Below are 8,864 nucleotides of genomic sequence, written 5' to 3'. Positions count from 1 at the left end.
ACTTTGTCCACTTTGTCCACTTCCTCCACTTCCTCCACTTCGTCCACTTCGTCCAGTTCGTCAACTTCGTCCACTTTGTCCACTTCGTCCACTTCGTCCACTTCGTCCACTTCGTCCACTTCGTCAACTTCATCCAATTCGTCTTCTTCGTCTACTTCGTACACTTCGTCCACTTCGACCTCTTCTTCCACTTCCTCCACTTCTTTCACTTCATCAACTTGGTCTACTTAGTCAACTTCGTCCACTTCGTCCACTTCTCGACTTCGTAAACTTCCTCCACTTCCTCCACTTCCTCCACTTCCTCCATTTTCTCTACTTCCTCCACTTCGTCAAGTTCGTCCACTTCGTCAACTTTGTCTACTTCCTCCCTTTCCTTTACTTCCACCACTTCCTCCACTTCCTCCAGTTCGTCAATTTCCTCCACTTCGTCGACTTCGTCCACTTCGTCCACTTCCTCCATTTCCTCCACTTCCTCCACTTCGTCCACTTCGTCAACCTCGTCCATTTCCTCCACTTCCTCCACTTCCTCCACTTCCTCCACTTCGTCCACTTCCTCAACTTCCTCCACTTCGTCAACTTCGTCCACATCGCGAACTTCGTCCACTTCCTCAACTTCCTCCACTTCGTCCACTTCCTCCACTTCGTCCACTTCCTACACTTCGTCCACTTCCTCCACTTCGTCGACTTTGTCCACTTCGTGCAATTCGTCCACTTCGTCAACTTCGTCCACTTGTTCCACTTCGTCCACTTCCTCCACTTCGTCAACTTCGTTCACTTCCTCCACTTCGCCCATTTCGTCCACTTAGTCCACTTCTTCTACTTCGTTAACTTCGTCAATTTCCTCCACTTCATCGACTATGTACACTTCGTCCACTTCCTCCACTTCCTCCACATCGTCCACTTCGTCCACTTCCTCCACTTCCACCACTTCGTCCACTTCTTCCACTTCGTCCACTTCCTCCACTTCCTCCACTTCCTCCACTTCCTCCACTTTCTCCACTTCTTCCTCTTCCTCCATTTCGTCCACTTCCTCCACTTCTGCACTTCGTAAACTTCGTCCACTTCCTCCACTTCGCCCACTTCATCCACTTCGTCCACTTCGTCAACTTCCTCCACTTCCTCTACTTCCTCCACTTCCTCCACTTCGTCAATTTCCTCCACTTCGTCAACTTCGTCAACTTCCTCAATTTCCTCCACTTCGTCTACTTCGTCAACTTCTTCCACTTCTTCAAATTCGTCCACTTCGTCCACTTCCTCCACTTCCTCCACTTCATCACCTTCGTCCACTTCGTCAACTTCGTCAACTTCCTCCACTTCCTCCACTTCGTCAACTTCCTCTACTTTGTCCACTTTGTCCAATTCTTCAACTTCGTCTACTTCCTCCACTTCCTCCACTTCCTTCATTTCCCCAACTTCCTCCACTTCCTCCAATTCCTCCACTTCCTCTACTTCGTCAACTTCGTCCACTTCCTCAACTTCGTCCACTTCCGCCACCTCCTCCACTTCGTCCACTTTGTCCACTTCCTCCACTTCCTCCACTTCCTCCACTTCGTCCACTTCGTCAACTTCGTCCACTTCGTCCACTTCGTCTACTTCATCCATTTCGTATTCTTCGTACACTTCGACCTCTTCTTCTTCCACTTCCTCCACTTCTTTCACTTCATCAACTTGGTCCACTTTGTCAACTTCAACCACTTCGTCCACTTCCTCCACTTCTCCACTTCGTAAACTTCGTCCACTCCCTCCACTTCGTCCACTTCGTCCACTTCGTCAACTTCCTCAACTCCTCCACATCCTCAACGTCGTCCACTTCCTCCACTTCCTCCACGTCGTCCACTTCCCCCACTTCCTCCACTTCCTACACTTCTTTCACTTCCTCCACTTCGTCCACTTCGTGAACTTCGTCCACTTCGTGAACTTCTTCCACTTCGTCTACTTCGTCCACTTCCTCCACTTCGTCCACTTCCTCCATTTCGTCCACTTCCTCCATATCGTCCACTTCCTCTACTTCCTCCACTTCTCCACTTCGTCCACTTCGTCCACTTCAGCTACTTCCTCCACTTCTCCACTTCGTAACCTTCGTCCACTTCCTCCACTTCGCGTACTTCATCCACTTCGCCCACTTCGTCAACTTCGTCCACTTCCTCCACTTCCTCTACTTCGTCCACTTCCTCCACTTCTCGACTTCGTAAACTTCGTCCACTTCCTCCACTTCGCCCACTTCATCCACTTCGTCCACTTCGTCAACTTCGTCCACTTTTTCCCTTTCCTTCACTTCCTCCACTTCCTCTACTTCAACCACTTCCTCCACTTCCTCCACTTCGTCAACTTCCTCCACGTCGTCGACTTCGTCCACTTCGTGCACTTCGTCAACTTCTTCAACTTCGTCCACTTCGTCAACTACCTCCACTTCGTCCACTTCTTCCACTTCGTCCACTTCGTCCATTCGTCCACTACGTCCATTTCGTCCAGTTCGTCGACTTCGTCTACTTCGTCCACTTCCTCCATTTCGTCCACTTCCTCCACTTCCTCCACTTCCTCGACTTCGTCAACCTCGTCCATTTCCTCCACTTTGTCCACTTCCTCCACTTCCTCCACTTCCTCCACATCGTCCACTTCGTCTACTTCCTCCACTTCGTCCACTTCGTCAACTTCGTCCACATCGTCTACTTCCTCCACTTCCTCCACCTCATCCATTTCCTCCACTTCGTCAACTTCCTCCAGTTCCTCCACTTCCTCTACTTCGTCCACTTCGTCCACTTTGTCCACTTTGTCCACTTCCTCCACTTCCTCCACTTCGTCCACTTCGTCCAGTTCGTCAACTTCGTCCACTTCGTCCACTTCGTCCACTTCGTCCACTTCGTCCACTTCGTCCACTTCGTCAACTTCATCCAATTCGTCTTCTTCGTCTACTTCGTACACTTCGTCCACTTCGACCTCTTCTTCCACTTCCTCCACTTCTTTCACTTCATCAACTTGGTCTACTTAGTCAACTTCGTCCACTTCGTCCACTTCTCGACTTCGTAAACTTCCTCCACTTCCTCCACTTCCTCCACTTCCTCCATTTTCTCTACTTCCTCCACTTCGTCAAGTTCGTCCACTTCGTCAACTTTGTCTACTTCCTCCCTTTCCTTTACTTCCACCACTTCCTCCACTTCCTCCAGTTCGTCAATTTCCTCCACTTCGTCGACTTCGTCCACTTCGTCCACTTCCTCCATTTCCTCCACTTCCTCCACTTCGTCCACTTCGTCAACCTCGTCCATTTCCTCCACTTCCTCCACTTCCTCCACTTCCTCCACTTCGTCCACTTCCTCAACTTCCTCCACTTCGTCAACTTCGTCCACATCGCGAACTTCGTCCACTTCCTCAACTTCCTCCACTTCGTCCACTTCCTCCACTTCGTCCACTTCCTACACTTCGTCCACTTCCTCCACTTCGTCGACTTTGTCCACTTCGTCCAATTCGTCCACTTCGTCAACTTCGTCCACTTGTTCCACTTCGTCCACTTCCTCCACTTCGTCAACTTCGTTCACTTCCTCCACTTCGCCCATTTCGTCCACTTAGTCCACTTCTTCTACTTCGTTAACTTCGTCAATTTCCTCCACTTCATCGACTATGTACACTTCGTCCACTTCCTCCACTTCCTCCACATCGTCCACTTCGTCCACTTCCTCCACTTCCACCACTTCGTCCACTTCTTCCACTTCGTCCACTTCCTCCACTTCCTCCACTTCCTCCACTTCCTCCACTTTCTCCACTTCTTCCTCTTCCTCCATTTCGTCCACTTCCTCCACTTCTCCACTTCGTAAACTTCGTCCACTTCCTCCACTTCGCCCACTTCATCCACTTCGTCCACTTCGTCAACTTCCTCCACTTCCTCTACTTCCTCCACTTCCTCCACTTCGTCAATTTCCTCCACTTCGTCAACTTCGTCCACTTCCTCAATTTCCTCCACTTCGTCTACTTCGTCAACTTCTTCCACTTCTTCAAATTCGTCCACTTCGTCCACTTCCTCCACTTCCTCCACTTCATCACCTTCGTCCACTTCGTCAACTTCGTCAACTTCCTCCACTTCCTCCACTTCGTCAACTTCCTCTACTTTGTCCACTTTGTCCAATTCTTCAACTTCGTCTACTTCCTCCAGTTCCTCCACTTCCTTCATTTCCCCAACTTCCTCCACTTCCTCCAGTTCCTCCACTTCCTCTACTTCGTCAACTTCGTCCACTTCCTCAACTTCGTCCACTTCCGCCACCTCCTCCACTTCGTCCACTTTGTCCACTTCCTCCACTTCCTCCACTTCCTCCACTTCGTCCACTTCGTCAACTTCGTCCACTTCGTCCACTTCGTCTACTTCATCCATTTCGTATTCTTCGTACACTTCGACCTCTTCTTCTTCCACTTCCTCCACTTCTTTCACTTCATCAACTTGGTCCACTTTGTCAACTTCAACCACTTCGTCCACTTCCTCCACTTCTCCACTTCGTAAACTTCGTCCACTCCCTCCACTTCGTCCACTTCGTCCACTTCGTCAACTTCCTCAACTCCTCCACATCCTCAACGTCGTCCACTTCCTCCACTTCCTCCACGTCGTCCACTTCCCCCACTTCCTCCACTTCCTACACTTCTTTCACTTCCTCCACTTCGTCCACTTCGTGAACTTCGTCCACTTCGTGAACTTCTTCCACTTCGTCTACTTCGTCCACTTCCTCCACTTCGTCCACTTCCTCCATTTCGTCCACTTCCTCCATATCGTCCACTTCCTCTACTTCCTCCACTTCTCCACTTCGTCCACTTCGTCCACTTCAGCTACTTCCTCCACTTCTCCACTTCGTAACCTTCGTCCACTTCCTCCACTTCGCGTACTTCATCCACTTCGCCCACTTCGTCAACTTCGTCCACTTCCTCCACTTCCTCTACTTCGTCCACTTCCTCCACTTCTCGACTTCGTAAACTTCGTCCACTTCCTCCACTTCGCCCACTTCATCCACTTCGTCCACTTCGTCAACTTCGTCCACTTTTTCCCTTTCCTTCACTTCCTCCACTTCCTCTACTTCAACCACTTCCTCCACTTCCTCCACTTCGTCAACTTCCTCCACGTCGTCGACTTCGTCCACTTCGTGCACTTCGTCAACTTCTTCAACTTCGTCCACTTCGTCAACTACCTCCACTTCGTCCACTTCTTCTACTTCGTCCACTTCGTCTACTTCGTCCATTCGTCCACTACGTCCATTTCGTCCAGTTCGTCCACTTCGTCTACTTCGTCCACTTCCTCCATTTCGTCCACTTCCTCCACTTCCTCCAGTTCCTCGACTTCGTCAACCTCGTCCATTTCCTCCACTTTGTCCACTTCCTCCACTTCCTCCACTTCCTCCACATCGTCCACTTCGTCTACTTCCTCCACTTCCTCCACTTCGTCAACTTCGTCCACATCGTCTACTTCCTCCACTTCCTCCACCTCATCCATTTCCTCCACTTCGTCAACTTCCTCCAGTTCCTCCACTTCCTCTACTTCGTCCACTTCGTCCACTTCGTCCACTTTGTCCACTTTGTCCACTTCCTCCACTTCCTCCACTTCGTCCACTTCGTCCAGTTCGTCAACTTCGTCCACTTCGTCCACTTCGTCCACTTCGTCCACTTCGTCCACTTCGTCAACTTCATCCAATTCGTCTTCTTCGTCTACTTCGTACACTTCGTCCACTTCGACCTCTTCTTCCACTTCGTCCACTTCTTTCACTTCATCAACTTGGTCTACTTAGTCAACTTCGTCCACTTCGTCCACTTCTCGACTTCGTAAACTTCCTCCACTTCCTCCACTTCCTCCACTTCCTCCATTTTCTCTACTTCCTCCACTTCGTCAAGTTCGTCCACTTCGTCCACTTCGTCCACTTCGTCAACTTTGTCTACTTCCTCCCTTTCCTTTACTTCCACCACTTCCTCCACTTCCTCCAGTTCGTCAATTTCCTCCACTTCGTCGACTTCGTCCACTTCGTCCACTTCCTCCATTTCCTCCACTTCCTCCACTTCGTCCACTTCGTCAACCTCGTCCATTTCCTCCACTTCCTCCACTTCCTCCACTTCCTCCACTTCGTCCACTTCCTCAACTTCCTCCACTTCGTCAACTTCGTCCACATCGCGAACTTCGTCCACTTCCTCAACTTCATCCACTTCGTCCACTTCATCCACCTACTCCACTTACTCCACTTACTCCACTTCTTCCACTTCCTCCACTTCATGCACTTCGTCAACTTCGTCCACTTCGCTAACTTCGTCCACTTCGTCCACATCGTCCACTTCTTCCACTTCGTGAACTACATAAAATTTCCTCCACTTCGCCCACTTCGTACACTTCCTCCACTTCGTGCACTTCTTCCACTTCCTCCACTTTGTCAACTTCATCAACTTCTTCAACTTCGTCAACTTCGTCCAATTCGTCAAATTCCTCCACTTCCTCCACGTCATCCACTTCGTCCACTTCCTTCACTTCCTCCACTTCCTCCAGTTCCTCCACTTCCTCCACTTCCTCCACTTCGTCCACTTCCTCCACTTCCTCCACTTCCACCAGTTCCTCCACTTCTTCCACTTCCTCCACTTCCTACACTTCCTCCACGTCGTCCACTTCGTCCACTTCCTTCACTTCCTCCACTTCCTCCAAGTCCTCCAGTTCCTCCACTTCCTCCAGTTCCTCCACTTCGTCCACTTCCTCCGCTTCCTCCACTTCTTCCACTTCCTTCACTTCGTACACTTTCTCCACTTCCACCACTTCGTCCACATCCTCCACTTCCTCCACTTCGGCCACGTCGTCCACTTCCTCCACTTCGTCCACATCCTACACTTCCTCCACTTCGTCCACTTCCTCCACTTCCTCCACTTCGTCCACTTCGTCCAGTTCCTCCACTTCCTCCACTTCGTCCAGTTCCTCCACTTCCTCCACTTCGTCCAGTTCCTCCACTTCCTCCACTTCGTCTACTTCCTCATATTCCTGAACTTCGTCGCCTTCGTCAACTTCATCCACTTCCTCCACTTCCTCGACGTCGTCCACTTTCTCCACTTCCTTCACTTCCTCGACTTCCTCCACTTCGTCCACTTCCTCGACTTCCTCCTCTTCGTCCACTTCCTCCACTTCCTCCACTTCCACCACTTCGTCCACTTCCTCTACTTCCTCCACTTCGTCAACTTCGTCCACTTCCTCCACTTCCTCCAGTTTGTCAACTTCGTCCACTTCGTCGACTTCCTCTAGTTCGTCCACTTCCTCCACTTCCTCCACTTCCTCCACTTCGTCCACTTCCTCCATTTCGTCTACTTCTTCACTTCCTCCTCTTCTCCACTTCGTAAACTTCGTCCACTTCCTCGACTTCGCCCACTTCATCCACTTCGTCCACTTCGTCAACTTCCTCCACTTCCTCCACTTCGTCAACTTCGTCCACCTCGACCACTTCGTCAACTTCGTCCACTTCGTCAACTTCGTCAACTTCGTCCACTTCGTCCACTTCCTCCACTTCATCCTCTTTGTCCACTTTGTCCACTTCGTCCACTTCGTCACTTCGTCAACTGTGTCAACTTCGTCCACTTCCACCACTTCTCCACTTCATAAACTTTGTCCACTTCCTCCACTTCGTCCACTTCGACCACTTCGTCAACTTCGTCCACTTCGTCAACTTCCTCCCCTTCCTCCACTTACTCCACGTCGTCCCCTTCGTCCACTTCGTCCACTTCCTCCACTTCATCCACTTCCTCCACTTCGTCCACTTCCTCCACTTCCTACACTTCTTCCACTTCCTGCATTTCGTCCACTTCGTCAACTTCGTCCACTTCGTCAACTTCTTCCAATTCGTCAACTTCCTCGACTTCGTCCACTTCTCCACTTCGTAAACTTCGTCTACTTCCTCCACTTCGCCCACTTCATCCACTTCGTCAACTTCGTCAACTTCCTCTACTTCCTCCACTTCCTCCACTTCCTCCACTTCTCCACTTCCTAAACTTCGTCCACTTCCTCCACTTCGCCCACTTCATCCACTTCGTCCACTTCGTCAACTTCCTCAACTTCCTCAACTTCGTGCACTTCGTCCACTTCGTCCACTTCCTACACATCCTCCAGTTCGTGCACTTCGTCAACTTCTTCCACTTCGTCAACTTCGTCCACTTGTTCAACTTCTTCCACTTCGTCAAATTCGTCCACTTCGTCCACTTCCTCCACTTCGTCGGCTTTGTCCACTTCGTCCAATTCGTCCACTTCGTTCACTTCGTCAACTTCCTCCACTTCCTCCATTTCGTCCACCTCCTCCACTTCCTCCACTTACTCCAGTTCTTCCGCTTCCTCCACTTCCTCCACTTCGTCAACTTCGTCTACTTCGTCCACTTTGCCAGCTTCGCCCACTTCGCCCACTTCGTCCACTTCCTCCACTTCCTCCACATCGTCCACTTCCTCCACTTCGACCACTTCGTCCACTTCGTCCACTTCGTCCACTTCGTCCACTTCGTCCACTTCGTCCACTTCCTCAACTTCTCCACCTCGTCCACTTCCTCCAGTTCCACCACTTCGTCCACTTCGTCCACCTCCTCCACTTCCACCACTTCGTCCACTTCGTCCACTTCGTCCACTTCGTCCACTTCGTCCACTTCCTCCACTTCGTAAACTTCGTAAACTTCGTCCACTTCGCCCACTTCGTCGACTTCGTCAACTTCGTCCACTTCATCCACTTCGTCCACTTCCTCCACTTCCTCCACTTCGTCCACTTCGTCCACTTCGTCCACTTCCTACACTTCGTCCACTTCGTCCACTTCCTCCACTTCGTCGACTTTGTCCACTTCGTCCAATTCGTCCAGTTCGTCAACTTCGTCCACTTGTTTCACTTCGTCCACTTCCT

Source organism: Vigna umbellata, chromosome 4, assembly GCF_029865625.1.
Source record: "Vigna umbellata cultivar VRB3 chromosome 4, Vumbellata_1.0, whole genome shotgun sequence".
NCBI classification, from domain to species: domain Eukaryota; kingdom Viridiplantae; phylum Streptophyta; class Magnoliopsida; order Fabales; family Fabaceae; genus Vigna; species Vigna umbellata.
The sequence above is the reverse complement of the archived record's forward strand: the minus strand, read 5'-3'. Positions refer to the sequence as shown.